At 50.4% G+C, this 17,230-nt stretch overlaps 1 long non-coding RNA gene across 5 annotated transcripts in view; it reads right to left on the bottom strand.

Moving 5' to 3' along the window:
• Window positions 1–17,230, bottom strand: part of LOC120400753 — a 47,032-nt gene that overhangs the window by 28,961 nt on the left and 841 nt on the right. Inside the window, exons 2-5 of one of the 5 annotated variants that reach the window (XR_005596042.1) lie at window positions 12,108–12,247; window positions 8,599–8,698; window positions 8,186–8,413; window positions 7,771–7,890 (exon numbers count right to left, since the gene is read on the bottom strand). This is a non-coding gene — a long non-coding RNA (uncharacterized LOC120400753). Of the gene's footprint in view, window positions 1–7,770; window positions 7,891–8,185; window positions 8,414–8,598; window positions 8,699–10,440; window positions 10,501–12,107; window positions 12,248–16,488; window positions 16,969–17,230 lie in introns of those variants that run through there. The other 4 variants (XR_005596046.1, XR_005596044.1, XR_005596045.1 and 1 more) reach the window with 4 other exon arrangements.

The raw sequence follows: 17,230 nt of genomic DNA, 5'->3' as shown, positions 1-17,230 counted from the left end.
GGAAAAGGGAAAGAAATCGTCTCTTGACTCTTGTAAATGTCACCCTATGTGTACTGAATGCTGCTGGTAGCATCCTCGCCACCCCTCCCCCACCTCATGGGTGACTGATGGTGCAAAACGACTGGTACCCGTCCTCATCATCAGCCTTGCGGTAGATGATGTAGTGCAATAGGACTGCTACCTGTCCTCATCATCAGCCCATAAGTAGACGGCCTGCTAACCGTCTTCATCATAGCAACAGGGGGCTGAGCTCCATCAGCCCCCGCCCTTCATGTGTAAAGAAAAGATTCTGTAATGCCTAGACTATCATAGCAGCTGGAGGCTGCCTTACCCTCATTTCATTTCCCTAACAAGTCACTGTTTCTTATTCCTGCATTCCTTATTACTTCAGCATACAAATGGGGGGACACTACAACGGTAGCCCAGGAAGGCTGGAGGAGGAGGGAAGCAAGAGGTAGGGTTGTTGCAGGGGCACCCCCTGTGAATGGCACGCAGCTCGTCATTCCTGTGGGATCTGACACAGAGCGGCTGTGCTCTGTAGTTCTCTGATACACTAAAACCCTAGTACAGTTGCCCCATATTCTAGGCGGGACTTTTTCTATTTTTAGATACCATAAAGGAGGGATTGACTCGGGGAGTCATTCCCAGTTTTGTCTTTTGCGCCCCCAGCCGATCTCGGCCAGGGGCACTTATGACAGCAGCAGAAGGTGTAGTGCAATAGGACAGCTACCCATCATCACCTTGCCAATTTACATTGGCGTGGTTGATGGTGCAGTATGGCTGACAACCATCTCTGCTGTCATGCAAAAGCAAATGAATGCTGCTGTGTAGCGCTGATGAATCGCCTCTGTCCGCGGCATCTAGTACACATACGGTGACAGTGACAAAAGGCAAAACAGGCTCCATGGTTGCCACGCTATGGCGTATGCCAGGGCAATCCAGGGAAAACGGGCTTGAAATGATTGTCTGGCATTGCTTTCCCGGAGGAAGGAATGACTGACTACATTTACCCAGAACCACCCGCGACAATGAAATTTGCACCATCAGGCACTGGGATCTCAACCCAGAAGTGCAAGGGTCGGGGGACACTGCAATGGGGTAGAACAGGGGCAGAGTTTATGCTTTCTGGATTGCCTGCTGCAGGAGTGCGGACAAGATAGGTGCTGTGCATGGTGTTGTTCACAGACACAGACTAGACTGTGTTCATTGTTCGCAGAAATGTATCTTTGCAAGGAATTCACTCCCTCTTTCCCATCACACAGCTTCGACTGTCTCCAGACCTGCCACAGCATCCCCCTCACAGAGGCTGGCAAAGATTAGGCGGCAAAAGAGAAAGACACGGGACGAGATGATCGCTGAAGTTATGGGGTGCTCCCGAGCCGAGGCGGACCAGCAGAGCCAGTGGAGGGAGACCCTCTCTCAGCAGCAGCACTCACACAGCGAACGGGAGGAGAGGTGGCGTGAGGAAGACAAGCAGGCGACTCAAACGCTGCTTGGACTAATGAGGGAGCAAACGGACACGCTCCGGCGCCTTGTGGATGTTCTGCAGGACCGCAGCCAGGAGGACAGAGCCCCCCCGCAGTGTATCTGCAACCGCCCTCCCCCGCCACAAAGTCCCATACCTCCCGTCACCCAAAGTAACCAGAAGGAGTGGCGCCAGGGGCCGTGAAAACTGTCACTGCACCCCAGCAGAGTGCTCAAGTACCCAAAAGCTCTCATACCCTAATTTTTGAGAATTCCTTCCCTTCCTGACTCACCGTAGCCCCAATCCCAGTTTCATCCCCTGACTGTCTGGTTAATTATTAAAAATACTTTGCTGTTAATTACGGTTCCCCAATGGCTTTTTTACCCACCGCTGGGTTTTATGGGGTGGGTGGGGACGGGGGTAGGGTATTGCATAGGACAATCACCTTTAGCAGGGTACAGAGACGGGGGCAGGATCAGCAGCAGGTCACACACACAGTGCAGTCAGTAGGCACCCTGGTTGGTATGGGAGGTGGTTTGCAGGTTCTGTGTGGGTGGGGTACGTGACTTTGTAGCGGGGGAGGGGGGTTACAGATCTCATGCAACGGTCCCTGTCCTGGACCACAGAGCCACGCAGCAGAGGAATCTGTATCCGTCCTCCCCCGCCGCAAGGCCACATAGCCCCCGCACACAGAGTCCCAAAAAGGAGGGATGGCAGGCTCCGTTGAAACAACCAGTCCGGCACTGCGGACCGCTCTGGGAGCAGGAGCCTGTCATTCCTCGAGTTTAGAGGCGGTCTTTACATCACCGCACACCCTACCCAGCACAGTCTGCGTGCCAGTTTCAACCCTTTAACGCAAAGTCATCAATAAAGAAACCTTTGTAAAGTCACAGTGGACCATCTGTTTTATTTTTAAACGTGTGTTGGAAGTGGGGGAAGCGGGGTGGACGGGGTATGTAACTGCAGATGCTAGTCAACAGTAACTTGGTAAAGAAACAGGGGCAGGTTCAGCTTCTCTGTAAAGAAACTGAACAGTCACAGGTCACGCTGCTCGCTGGTACTTGAAGAGTTGCTTGTCGCTGTGCAAGGCGCCTGCACACAGCTTCACGAGCCAGGGCATTAGCGGGTAGGCTGGGTCCCCGAGGATCACTATAGGCATCTGCACATCCCCAAGAGTTATTTTGTGGTCCGGGAAGAAACTACCTTCCTGCAGGCGTCTAAACAGACGAGATTTCCTGAAAACACGCGCGTCATGAACCTTGTCCGGCCATCCGACGTTGATGTTGGTAAAACGTCCCCCATGGTCCACCAGTGCTCGCAGCACCATTGAAAATTAGCCCGATTTCTCAGCAGCTGACTGTGGAAGAGGTGGACGATAAAGTGCGAGGAGTTGACAACGGCCATAACTGCAGCGGGGCTCCGTGCTCGCAGTGCTGTGGCGCCCACGCTGTCACTGAGCAGAAAAGTGCACGAACAGATTGCCCGCAGGCGCTTTCGGGGAGGGAGGGAGGGCGTGATTGACGGTTCAATGATGACAGTTACCCAAAACCACCCTCGACACATTTTTCCCCCCAGCATGCATTGGGGGGAAATCCCAGAATTCCAATGGGCAGCGGGGAGTGCGGGAACTGTGGGATAGCTTCCCACAGTGCACCGCTTCCAAATTCGACGCTGGCCCCGTTACTGTGGACTCACACAGTCAAATTAGTGTTTTTAGTGTGGATACACAAATTCGACTTCATAAGGTCGATTCCACAAATTCGACTTAAGTTGATTCGAAATAGTCTTGTAGTGTAGACATACCCTAACAGACGTATTGGAGCATGAGCTTTCGTGGGTGAAAGCTTCGTGGATTCTCTGTGCACTGCTGTATTGCTCTCCCAGCAGATGTCAGGGTGACTGAAGTCCCCCATGAGAACCAGGGCCTGTGATCTGGAAACTTCTGTTAGTTGTCCAAAGTGGGTATTCACCCACGAAAGCTCATACTCCAATATGTCTGTTAGTCTATAAGGTGCCACAGGACTCTTTGCTGCTTTTACATAAATCCAGTGTCTCTGTTCAGTCCATGATTTTTAGTGTCTAGCAAAGTTATGAATTTAAGCTCCCAGGCTCATCTTTTGTGCAGGTTGCCTTTGAGAACGAGGACTGAGAAATCAAATATAGAGTGATCCCTTTGTGAAAAGTGTTCACCCACAGGTGATCTGGTGTTTTTGTCCTTTATCATTTTTCTGTGTGAGTTCATTCGAGAGCGCAGTGATTGTCTCATTTCACCCACATAGTTGTTATTGGAATATTTAGTGCTCTGGATGAGGTACATCATATGACATGTATAGGACCCATAGATCTTGAAAGGTGTGTTTTTATACTCCTGCCTAGTCATCTGTCCGAATTTCCACTCTTGTAAGCTTCCTTTTTGTGTTTAAGCTCGCCAAAGATTTCTCTGTTAAGCCATATTTGCTATTCTTTCTGCACATCGGGATGGTTTGTTCCTGCAACCTCAATAAGGATTCTTTAAAATACAGCCAGCTCTCCTGGACTCCTTTCCCCCTCATATTAGCCTCCCAAGGAATCCTGCCCATTGGCTCCCTGAGGGAATCAAAGTCTGCTTCTCTGAAACCCAAGGTCCATATTCTGCTGCTCTGCTTTCTTCCTTTTCTCAGGATCCTGAACTCGACCATCTCATAGTCACTGCTGCCCAGGTCTCCACCCACTTCTACTTCCCCTACCTATTCTTCTCTGTTTGTGAGCAGCAGGTCAAGAGAAACACAGCCCCTAGTTGGTTCCTCCAGCACTTGCACCAGGAAGTTGTCCCCAACACTCTCCAAAAACTTCCTGGATTCTCTGTGCACTGCTGTATTGCTCTCCCAGCAGATGTCAGGGTGATTGAAGTCCCCCATGAGAACCAGGGCCTGTGATCTGGAAACTTCTGTTAGTTGTCCGAAGATATCCCATCATTTTGTATGCATCATTGGGATTATGTTTTCTAATGTGCACTACTTTGCATTTATCAACACTGAATTTCATCTGTCATTTTGTTGCCCAGTCACCCAATTTTGCGCTGGCTAGGGTCAAACTCTCAGCCTCGGCCAGAACTGCGGTGGAGCTCTCAGCCCTGGCTGGAACTCTGAGCCCAGAGCCCCTCCACCGTTCTGACCCTTCCACCCGAGGCCCTGTCCGTGGAGCCAGCCCATTCTGCCCCTCCCCCATGACCCTGCCCCCACTCCGCCTCTTCCCCTGAGGCCCCACCCCCACTTGCTCCTCTTCCCCCCCACCATGCCCCCTGCTGCAGCTCCAAGATGGAAAAGCTCTGTGCCCCCACCATGGCCCCAGGACCGTAATGGGGAGCAAGAGCTCCTACAGCCCCAGGGCCATGGCGGGGGGAGATTTTTCCAGGGGCCCCAAATCCACCACTGCCCCTCCTACCGGCAGCAACAGGTTTGGGGAGACTTAGCCTTCCCCAGTCTCCATTCCATGCCACCCATGATTTCACCGATCTTTTTTTAGTGGTTTGGGGGGAATTTTGCTTGGTCACACACTACTACTTTTTATAGTTAATCAAAAGAAATTAGCTACATTACTCTCTCTCTCATATAATGATTCAACCACTAAGGTCTTGAGCCTACAAACACTTATGAACATGCTTAACTTTAAGTACATGAGTAGTCCAATTGACTTTATTGGAACAGGTCACATGAGTAAAGTTAAGCAGGTGCTTACAGAATTGGGACCCCCCACACAGCCCTTTTCTTAGTTCTGGCTTTCTCAGTTCAGAATGTTCTAGAACAGGACTTTTTCAATACTTAAAAAACCCCACTTATAGTATATGTCTTTAGAGCATAAGACTAGAAAAAAAAAAGATGGAGGTTTAAATTTCTCAGTGGAGCAGGCAACAGTTTAGGAGAAAAAGGCACACAGGCAATATATATAGTCGGTACAGGTTCTTTCTGTAGTAACTACACTGCACCCCACGCAATTATTAAAAAAATTAATCTTTTGCACCATCATGCTCAAGCATCAGTGCGTCACATTGCACCAATTTTAATCAAACCTATTTCCCCCTGCCCCCAGTAAATTGGTCCTGTACTCCTCTGCCTGTCATGTGAACTGTACAAAATATTTTGTGAGATTTTAATCCCTGCAAAAGAAGTAAAGGAAAACATTACATATACTGTATTTTTATTATTGAGGCATTTGTCACTATGCCGTAGTTCAGGTTGCAACAATAATTCTGTCCCAAGCCTTATTTTGCCTCAACCTATAACCTTTGTTAGGAATGAACTATTATTCTGATCTTTTTTGATTTACATTAGGAGAAAAGAAATAGCTATATTTTCCAAATGCTAGAATAAAGAGGTTGCACATGCAAGGCAACCAAAACCAATGCTCCTCACAAATTTGAAGAAAAGCTTTTCTTTTTTTTTTTGGCCCTCTCTCGCCTCCAAAAAGGAAAATAGTCAAATTCTTCATCAATCATTATTTGCCTAGATCTCCAAACTAGCTAAAAGGTAGTTTTACTATTGGACAATAAGAGTATGTCTACACTGCAAACCTAAGTTGATCTATATTAGGTTGACTTACAGTCACTGCAGTAATTGCTCTAGTGGTGCATGTCCACACTATCCTGCTTGAGTCGGTGGTTCGCATCCTCACTAAGAGTGCTTTCACCAACCTAAGAGGGACAGTGTAAGAGCTGAGAGCCCCATGTCTCAGATCCACTGGCAGCTAGCTCCCTGCCAGGAGCCTGGCTGCCCCACGGGCTCCCTCTGCTCCCCATTCCCCACCAGGAGTGGGGGGAAGCTGCCCGTGGCTTCTCACCCCCCCTCATTCCCTGCAAGGAGTAGGGAGAAGCCACCCAGGGCTTCTCACCACTGGGGAGCGGGGGCCAGCTGCCATAGCTTCTCAGTCTCCCTGCAGGGAGCCAGGCAGCTCACCCAACTGTGAAATTGACAAAGCTGCCTGGCTCCCAGCTGAGAGCAGGGTCAAGCCCCTCAGGCTTCTCTCCCCAGGAAAGCGGGGGCTTTCTTGTCAATTTCACAGCTCGCCCCAACTACACCAACATAAGCCTTATGCTGCTCGTGGAGGTGGAGTTAGTATGTCAGTGTAGTAGGGCACTTACATTGGTAGTAGGAAGGCTGTAGTATAGACACTGACATAATTAGGTTGACATAAGCCAAGTATGCTCATCAACCACAGTAGTGCCGTTGTTGCAGGTTGGCTTCAAGCTGTTTAGAGCAGGAAATGCTGAACAAAACCGAAATTAAAAGCAGAATGGACCATCACTAAGGGCTGGTCTACACTACATAGTTAGGCTAGCTGATGCAGCTGATTAGGTGGCTAGAACAATGGCGTTGGCCATATCCATAAGGTGGGCATTGCGGCTGCAGTCCTCTGGCCAGGCCATGGTGGTCCAGCAGTCCATCCAGGACCTCCCCTTCGAAGGAACAGCCCTATTTCCAGATCAAACTGACAGTGGGCTGCATGGACTAAAAGATTCTAGGGCCACTCTGTTCTCCCTGGGCCTTTATGACCCTGCAGCCTCAAGGAAGTGCTTCAGGTCTCAACAGCCTCAAAGATATGGGGACCAATCCAGGGCCAAGTCCTATAAAAGGAAGGGCAGGGGCTTGAAGTGCCTCCAGGGTCAATATCCAGTCGCTTTGACTCAGTCGGGCTCTAGCCATCACTCCCTGGGAAATAAGCAGGCATTTTGAAGGTGTGCTTGAGGGCGACTTCCCAGTCTTCAGCCAGGATCCAACCTCCCTTTTATTTTCAGACTGTCTGTTGCCCTACCTCCCTGCCTGGGCCACTATAACATCAAACCAGTGGGTGCTCAGCACAATAGCAGTGAGATATACCCTCCAATTAATTTCTGTCCCTCCTTCCCAGCCCCGTCCCTCTTCAGGGACCCTTCTCACGAGCAACGGCTCACTCAGGAAGTACAAGACCTTCTACAGGTAGGGGCCATGGAGGAAGTTCCCAAAGAACTGAGGGGGAAAGGTTTTTACTCCTGTTACTTCCTCATACCGAAGGCCAAAGGGGGTCTATGACCCATCCTCGACTTGCAAGGCCTCAAATATCTCAAGAAGTTGAAGTTCCGCATGGTCTCTCTGGCCTGCATCATCCCCTACCTGGATCCTGGAGACTGGTATACTGCCCTCAACTTAAAGGATGCATATTTCCACATTTCTATCTGGACACAGAAGATTCCTGAGGTTTGTGGTTGGAAGGACTTACTACCAGTTTGCAGTACTTCCTTTTTTGGCCTAACAACAGCAACAAGAGCGTTTACAAAACGTATGGCAGCTTACCTCAGGCATCACGGTATTCAGATCTACCCGTACCTCGACGATTGGCTCATCAAGGGTCACTCGAAGGCACAAGTTCAACATAGCATCGCGGTAGTGCAAGCCACCTGCCATGCACTGGGTCTGTTGATAAATGAACAAAAATCAATACTGATCCTGGTACAGAGGATAGAGTTTATCAGAGCAATCCTCGACTCTACTCGAGTCAGAGCTTTCCTGACATATTCCGGGCAACGTCAGATCTGATTGCCCGAGTCTCCGCTCACCACAGCCCAAGTATGTCTCAGACTGCTAGAGTACATGGCACGTGCACCTATGTAGTTCAGCATGCAAGACTGCATCTCAGACCACATCAGTTTACTTCCCAGCCAGGCATCACTTGGACAAGACCCATAACAATCCTACTGCAAATTCTTACCTCCCTAGCATGCTGGTTGAACCTGCACTATATAACAAAAGGGGTTCAGTTTGAGCTCCATGACCTATGGTGTTCTTGGTGTTGGATGCCTCAGACTTGGGATGCAGAGATCACATTGGTACCTCAGGACCCAGGGCCTGTGGTCCCAAGAGGAGCTGTTGTTACATATAAACATCAGAGAACTCAGGGCCATCCACCTGGCATGTGAAGTGTTCCTTCCCCAGTTATCTGGAAAAGAGGGACAGATATTGATGGACAACACAGCATCAATGTTTTATGTCAACAAACAGGGGGGAGCATAGTCGCCAGCCCTCTGTCAAGAAGTCCTTCACCTGTGGGACTTCTTTACCCAGCATGCCCTGCATCTGGAAGCCGCACACATTCTAGCAGTCTGAAATACTTCAGTAGATCACCTCAGCAAGTCTTTCTTCTCTTGCCACAAGTGGTCCCGCCATCCAGAGGTTGCTCAGATCATCTTCCAGAAGTGGGGGACACCCCAGGTGGACCTGTTCACTACCAAACAAAACAGAAAGTGTCACCGGTTTTGTTCTCTACACGGCCTCAACAAAGGCTCACTTTCAGATGCCTGTCTCCTGTAATGGGGAAGCTACCTCATGTATGCCTTTCCACCAATCCCCTTCATTCATAAGACACCCCCAAAGTTCAAGAGGGAACATGCACAAGTCATTGTGATAGCTCCACCATGGCCCCCTCGCCAGCATCAGTTCGGCATGCTCATGGACTTAGTGGTGACAACCCCACAGACGTGCCCAAACCGCCCAGACCTGCTCTTGCAGGACCACAGATAGCTGTTACACCTGAACCTCACCTCCCTGCACCTGACAGCATGGATGCTACATGGCTAAGCCTTGAGGAGCAGGCCTGCTCCACACATAGAATCATAGAAGATTAGGGTTGGAAGAGACCTCAGGAGATCATTAATCCAACCCCCTGCTCAAAGCAGGACCAACCCTGCAGGGGGGAGGGATAGCTTGGTGAGCATTGGCCTGCTAAACCTAAGGTTGTGAGTTCAATCCTTGAGGGGGCCATTTAGGGATCTGGGGCAAAAATCTGTTTGGGGATTGGTTCTGCTTTGAGCAGGGGGTAGATGACCTCCTGAGGTCCCTTCCAACCCTGACATTCTATGAACCCCAACTAAGTCATCCCAACCAGGATGACTCAAGCCAGACCTTAAAAACATTGGAGGTTCCCCCACTTCCCTAGGTAACCCATTCCACTACTTCACCACCCTCCTAGTGAAATAGTTTTCCTAATATCCAACTGTAGCAGTATGACGACTCACCAGCACAGGACCTCCTGCTGGTCATCCTGGGAATTAGCTCTTCTGCCCAAGGAACACCCTCTGATGGCCAATGTCCCTTCTGGATCCCAATGCCCCTTTATCTTGTGGGTACTGCCCCCTGGCAGTGTCCCCACACTTTGGGACTCCCCTCCCCAGGGAACCCCCTATCCTCACCTCACCTCAGTGGCTACTGCCAGTCACCATCTAGTCCCCACTCACTGGGGCAGACTGCAGTCTGTAAACCACTCATCACTGACAAGGGGGGGTTCAACCTGCTGCCTTTGTCTGCCCTGGGCTGCACCTCTGCAACCCCAGTACCCTTTCTGGCCTTTAGCAAGGCCTGCAGCCTGGGGGGTTTCTAGGCTGGAGCTCCCTAGCTCCTCTGGCCTTCCCCGAGCCCTGCTCCACTCTAGGTACCCTGCTCAGCTCCCAGGCAGCCAGGCCCATCTCTCTCCACAGCTAGAGAGAGACTCTGCCTGAGCTCTTGGCCCACAACCTTTTATAAGGCCAGCTGGGGCCTGAATGGGGCGTGGCCCCAGCTGAGGCTATTTCCCCAATCAGCCCAGCCTTTGGCTCGCAGCTGCAGCCCTCTCCCAGGGCTGGTTTAACCCCTTCAGGACCGGAGCAGGGTGACTACCCTGCTACACCAACCTAGACCTCCCACACTGCAACTTGAGACCATTGCTCCTTGTTCTGTCATCTGCCTCCACTGAGAACAGCTGAGCTCCATCTTCCTTGGAACCCCTTTCAAGTAGGCTGCTATCAAATCCTCCCTCACTCTTCTCTTCTGCAGACTAAACAATCCTAGTTCCCTCAGCCTCTCCTCGTAAGTCATTTGCCCCAGCCCCCTAATTATTTTCATTGCCCTCCACTGGACTCTCTCCAATTTGTCCACATCCTTTCTGTAGTTAGGGGCCCAAAAGCAGACGCTACACTCCAGATGTGGCCTCACCAGTGCCGAATAGAGGGGAATAATCACTTCCCTCGATCTGCTGGCAATGCTCCTACTAATGCAGCTCAATATGCCGTTAGCCTTCTTGGCAACAAGGGCACACTGTTGACTCATATCCAGATTCTCGTCCACTAATCCCCAGGTCCTTTTCTGCACAACTGCCACTAAGCCAGTCGGTCCCCAGTCTGTAGCAGTGCATGGGATTCTTCTGTCCTAAGTGCAGGACTCTGCAACTTGTCCTTGTTGAACCTCATGAGATTTCTTTTGTCCCAATCCTCCAATTTGTCTAGGTCACTCTGGACCCTATCGCTACCCTCCAGCGTATCTACCTCTCCCCCGCAGCTTAGTGTCATCCGCAAACTTGCTGAGGATGCAATCCATCTCATCATCCAGATCATTAATGAAGATGTTGAACAAAACTGGCCCCAGGACAGACCCGGTTGCCAACTAGACATTGAGCTGTTGATCACTAACCGTTGAGACTGACGATCTAGCCAGCTTTCTATCCACCTTATAGTCCATTCATCCAATCCATATTTTTTTAACTTGCTGGCAAGAATACTGACAAGGAGACCATATCAAAAGCTTTGCTAAAGTCAAAGCTTTAAGGTGCCACCGGACTCCTTGTGGCTAAAGTCAAGGTATATCATGTCCACCGCTTTGCCCATATCCACAGAGTCAGTTATCTAATCATAGAAGACAATCAGGTTGGTCAGGCATGACTTGCTCTTGGTGAATCCATGTTGACTGTTCCTGATCACCTTCCTCTCCTCCAAGTGCTTCAAAATGGATTCCTTGAGGATCTGCTCCATGATTTTTCCAGGGACTGAGGTGAGGCTAATGGGTCTATAATTCCCCGGATTCTCCTTCTTCCCTTTTTTAAAGATGGGCTCTATATTTGCCTTTTTCCAGGCACACAGGTCCAACAGGTTCTATTGGAAAGTAGAAAACCCTCCACCGGGGCTACTTAACTGGCTAAATGGAGGTACTTTACCTGCTGGGCATCTGAACGGACTCTTTCCCCAGCTCAGTCATTTCTACAATCCACCCTGGAATACCTGCTTTACCTAAACCGCCAAGGTCTGGCACTCTCCTTGATCAAGGTGAACATGCTAGCCATATCAGCCTTCTGTCTGCAGATCTGTCTGCTCGCATGCAATGGTGATTAGATTCCTTAAGGGCCTGGATAGACTCTTCCCGCAGATCCATGATCCAATTCCCCAATGGGACCTCAACCTGCTTCTTTCTAGGCTCTCCCTTCAAGCCCCTGGCATCCTGCACTCTCCTGCATCTGTCGTGGAAGGTCGCCTTCCTTGTAGCTATAACTTTGGTGAGACCGGTCTCCGAGATTAAGGCTCTAACCTTGGAACCCCCTTATACAGTTCTACAAGAACAAGGTCCAGCTGGAGCCCTCACCCAGCCTTCCTGCCAAAGATGGTATCACAGTTCCATGTCAATCAGGATATCTTCCTGCCAGTGTTCCTTCCAAAGCCTCTCATTTCCAATGAGGAGCGGTGTCTGCATACCCTGGCATCAGATGTACCCTGGCTTTCTACCTAAAGTGAACCAAATCCTTCAATGGGTCTACTCAACTTTTCATTGCAGTGGCTGACAAGATGAAGGGACTGCCAGTGTCATCCCAGAGAATTTCACTCTGGATCACATACCTGCTATGAGCAGGCAAATGCTACACCTCCGCCGATAGTGACGGTTCATTCAACAAGAGCACAGACGTCATCAGCAGCTTTCCTGGCACATGTCCAGATCCAGGATATCTGCAGAGCAGCAATGTGGTCATCCGTCCATACTAGGGATGTAAATAGTGTTTTAATAGTTAACCATTTAAATTTATATAGTTTAACTGGTTAACCAATTAAAGGGATATGGGCTGGGGCTGCTCCGGCCGATCCGGAGTTAATGGTTAGGGTGGGTTAACTGTAAGACTAATGTTTACCGTTTAATCGTTTAATATTTTACATCCTTAGTCAATACGTTCACAACCCACTATGCCATCACTCAGCAGGCCTGAGATGATGCTGGCTTTGGCAGAGCAGTGTTACAATCAACACATCCATGAACTCCTGCCCACCTCCAGAGGCACTGCTTGTGAGTCACCTGACATGGAATGGACATGAGCAAGCACTCTCGTAACGGTTGTTTTTTGAGATGTGTTGCTCATGTCCATTCCATGACTCTGTCGGAGTTCTGGCAAGAAGGAACTGCAGGTGGGGAGCAGCGGCATAGGCTAAGCACCCACCAGCAGTCTCCCTATCAATGCCTCTCCCTCCCCGGCAGTGCCTCCTGTCCGCCGGCAGGCCCTGCTGATCAGCTCCTCCCCCTCCCTCCCAGTGCCTGCCGCCTGCCACAGATCAGCTGTTTTGCAGTGTCTGGAGGCGGTTGGGGGGAGAAGCAAGGGTGGGAAGAGGCAGGGAAGGGGCAGATCGGGGGTGGAAAGGGGCGGGGTGGGGCATCGGGGGATGGGGTATAGTGGGGTTGGGGGCAGGTGCTCATGTCCATTCCAGTCTTAAATGTAAACACTAGACAAGTACCATGCTTAAAAATAGAGTGAGTTTGACACCATCTTCCTCCCAGCCCTAGAGCAGGAGGTGAGCTATTGGGACAAACTGTGTCAGGAGCGGCGGAAGCTTCCTAATAGTGGGGGGGCCACTGGCACCAGAACCATGCCCCCACCCCCCACACTGCCTCTTCCCCCCAAACCTGTCTCCATGCCACCCCTTCTCCCTGAGACCCTGCCCCCATGCCACCCCTTCCACCCGAGGCCCTGCCCCTGCACCCCCCTTCCCCAGAGGCCTGGCTCCCACAGAGCTCCCTTCCACCCGTCACTCATCCTTAGGGCTGATAAAAAGTGGAAGGGCATAGCCAGTGGTGAGCTGGAGCCGGTTCGCACTGGTTCGTGCAAACCAGTTAAATTTTGAAGCAGTTTTAGAACCAGTTGTTAACCCGCTTCCCTACAAGGGGGCACTGTGGCTTTGATGGGCTCCGGATGGGAAGTGATGTAATTCCTCCTCTGGCCACTGGGGGCGCTGTGGGAGCCATGTGGGCCACGCCTGACCCTGAGCATGGGCCCTGTTGCTGCTGCTGCTCTCTCGACGTCTGGCCCAGGGGCTACCGCTGCTGTCTGGTGGGTCCCCAGCTGCTCTGCTGGGTCTGGGCTGCGTCCCGCTGCTTGGGCTGCTCCAAGTCGCTCTCCCTGTGAGTACTTGCCACCCTGCCCACAGCCAGCCCCTGTCTCCAGCCAGCCCCACACTCTCTGCCTGCAGCCAGCCCCTGCCGCACCACCTGCCCTGTCTCCAGCCAAGTTACCCCTGCCTCACCCCCTTGCCCAAAGCCAGCCAGCCCCGCACTCCTCTGTTTCCAGACAACCCCTGCCACACACCTCTGCGGCCCTGCCCAAAGCCAGCCAGCCCCACACCCCCCATCTCCAGCCAGCCCCGCACGCCCCTGCCCTGCCTGCAGCCAGCCTCTGCCTCCAGCCAGCACCCCCCGTCTCCAGCCAACCCCGCACCCGCCTGTCTCCAGCCAGCTCCGCACCCTCTGCCCTGACCGCAGCCAGCCCCGCATCCCCTGCCTCCAGCTAGCCCTGCCCCACGCCCCTGTCTGCAGCCGGCCCCACATCCACTGGTACCCTGCAGTTCCCAGGGCAGTAACCCTGCACACCTGCTTCAATGAGGGGGGCAGGGAGCAGCTGGGACCCACACATGTGCACACCCTAGGGTGATCAGAGAGCAAGTGTGAAAAATCGGGACGGGGGTGGGGGGTAATACGAGCCTATATAAGAAAAAGACCCCCAAAATCGGGACTGTCCCTATAAAATCAGGATATCTGGTCACCCTAGCACACCCCCAGGGAGTGGCAGGGATCCATACATGTGAAACAGAGTTCATTTCTAGTTCAGGCCCATCTTTTTTAAAAAAGAACTTTAGGTAGGGTTAACATACATCCATATTCTCCTGGACATGTCAGGCTTTTTGTTCTTAAATCTCTGTCCGGGAGGAATTTTTGAATTTAAAATTTTAAAAATTCCTCCCGGGAAAATACGGACGTATGGTAACCCTATTGGTACAAAAAATACATACTGTGGCACATCCCTTAAATCAGAACTTTTTATAGGGAACTGGTTGTTAAGATTTTGGCAGCTCATCACTGGGCATAGCCTTCCCTCTTCTAAAAGTGTTCTGGCTTGCCCTCAGCACCCCTTTGGGGTTGTTGGCAGACAGACATGACTTACAGCATGAAACTACTCTGTTACATCGGGACCTAGCCAAAATGGGACTAAGTGGCTGTGTGAACTGAACAGAGATATAACATACAGGAAGCATTCGTTCTGAGAATTTGGCAGGCCTAGGGATTTATTCTAATTGTTCAGAGGGAAAAAGTCACAGAATTTTAGTTGATAGGTTGGTCATCCAAGACCCCTCTGAAGTAAATCCCATTTCCAGGGGGACAGCAGGGCTTATAAGCCAAAGAGATCATAGAGAGTAGGTAAATTCTCTTTACACTGAAATAGTGAGTAGGCTAACAGACATGAAAAGCAATCACTTTGGGTTACACAATAGGGATAATAAAAGTAATAGTATTTGTATAATACTATACATTTATAAGCTATGTACAAAGTATATATATTAATTAAATTCTCACAATACCCAGGCTGAAACTATATAGATACACAATATCGTTCCCTTCTTTGAGGTTAAGAACAAAGTTTTTAAACTTAAGCAAGCAACTTCAAATTTGGGTGTCTAGTTAGGCAACTAGCTACATATTTAAGAACTTGATTAAGTGGCTTGATTTTTCAGAGATGCAGAGCACCCACAATTCTTATTGGCTTCAGTGGAAGCTACAGATACTCAACCTGATTTTCAGGGGTTCCGTTTGCTGAAGTACGTGAATATGGGTTTACCTGCCTTTCTTTTAACACCCAAGTTTGAAAGCTTTGACTCAAGTGACTTGTCCAAAATTACAGAGAGAACCATTGTAAAAGCTGAGATTTGAATTTAGATTTACCAGGTTATCATTCCTAAGCACAAGGCCACAGGGTGCATGAAAAAGAGAGAATGAGAGAGAGAGAATCTCATTCACAATACAGGGGAGAAGAGCTGGAGTCCATTATTTACACACATTATTTCTAGTGGTGAAATCTCTGATTTATAGAGTGGGATACATTTTTTTCTGCACAACATTGAGGGGAGACTCCCTTTTAGTTACTCTGTGTGGGGGGAGACTATTTAGAATACAGTGAATGGAGAATCTCTGGATTTTACGTTAATGGTACTCTCTGGGATGCTTTTTTCTGAATGACTTTGTAGGTGAAGTCTCTAGATTATAAGAGGGCCCCTTTTGGTCACAATGGGAAGAGGCTGTCCCTATTTCACAGTGCATATTAGAGAACTTCTTTGGAGTATTCTGTGTGGAAGAACCCCTCTGGCCTACACTGCGAACCACTCTCTGGTTCACACAGGGTTGTATCTATACTAGACTTTTTAAAAATCATACTCTCTCACCAGCACTGGCCGTTATGACAAGGTGGGAACATTAATATATACCATCCATCACATTTTTACTACTGTAGTGTCTAACTTTGCGTGTCCTTCTCCACACTCCCCCGCCAAATGATAGCACAGTCACTACAACAGCCCAAGCCCTTGGAGTCATGTGATCACATCAGACTCTAACCTTTTCATTAGGAAAAAGGTTTCTTGCCTTTATGGTTGTGAAAAGCTTGAGTATGCTTGAATCAAGAATAATGAAAGAAAGAAAGAAAAGAAATAATTGGAGATATACCTATCGCCTAGAACTGGAAGGGACCTCAAAAGGTCATCGAGTCCAGCCCCCTGCCTTCACCAGCAGGATCAAGTACTGATTTTTGCCCCACATTCCTAAGTGGCTCCCTCCAGGATTGAACTCACAACCCTAGGTTTAGCAGGCCAATGCTCAAACCAGAGCTGAGTCTAAAATGCTGCTTCTAACACCTAGACACTGTTTCTGTTCATCTCAAGGGGACAAGAAGGGAGTAACTGCAAGACTCACTCTCTGGAATTCCCACCACCAGCACAGCTGCAGTTATGACACTGCAGTGTAGACACTTTCTACAGACCTAAAGAGGTCTTCCCCTCGCAGTAAATCCACGCCTGGCTGCGTGATGTAGGTTGACCTAAGTACACTGCTCAGGGCATGGCACGTTGCACAGTGAGGTATCTAGATCAACCTAAGTTCAATGCCTAGGCGAGGCCCGTGTGGGAGACCAGAGCTGTGAGCCTGGCACACCCCACCCAACCAGCTGCAGCCTGACTCTCTGGGAAAGGAAGGCAGGGACTCCGCCTGCCATAGCAACTGCAGCGGGGAGGCGGGGAGCGAGCCGCAATGCAGTCACGGAGGGCCCAGCCGGCCCTGCTCTGCCTGTGCCACAACCTCCCCAAAACCCCGCTCCGCCGCCCGCCGTGGAACCACTGTAGGCTCTAAGCCCCGCCCCTCAGGCGGTGCAGTAGGAGGGCGTCGCTTCTAGCCCAGACTGTGCATGTCCGAAGTGACGCATTGCAGGTACGAACCCGCCAATCAGCGCCCTCCTTCTCTAGTTCATTGACTCAGATACACTTTTCTAAATGTTCCTCCGCCAGGAAAAGTAGCGCCACGCTCGCTCTTGCTCCCGCCGTTCCTCCAAGAGGAACCCTCCCGTTTTCCCGTGTCCGACGCTTTCCTCCGCTGGGGCCTGGGGACAGTGCGGGTTCACATTCGAGATGGGGGCAGGGTTTGTAGATAGGAGAGTGGAGAG

This window comes from Mauremys reevesii, linkage group 3 (genome assembly GCF_016161935.1).
Source record: "Mauremys reevesii isolate NIE-2019 linkage group 3, ASM1616193v1, whole genome shotgun sequence".
NCBI classification, from domain to species: domain Eukaryota; kingdom Metazoa; phylum Chordata; order Testudines; family Geoemydidae; genus Mauremys; species Mauremys reevesii.
This window is presented reverse-complemented; position numbering and strand designations above follow the sequence as displayed.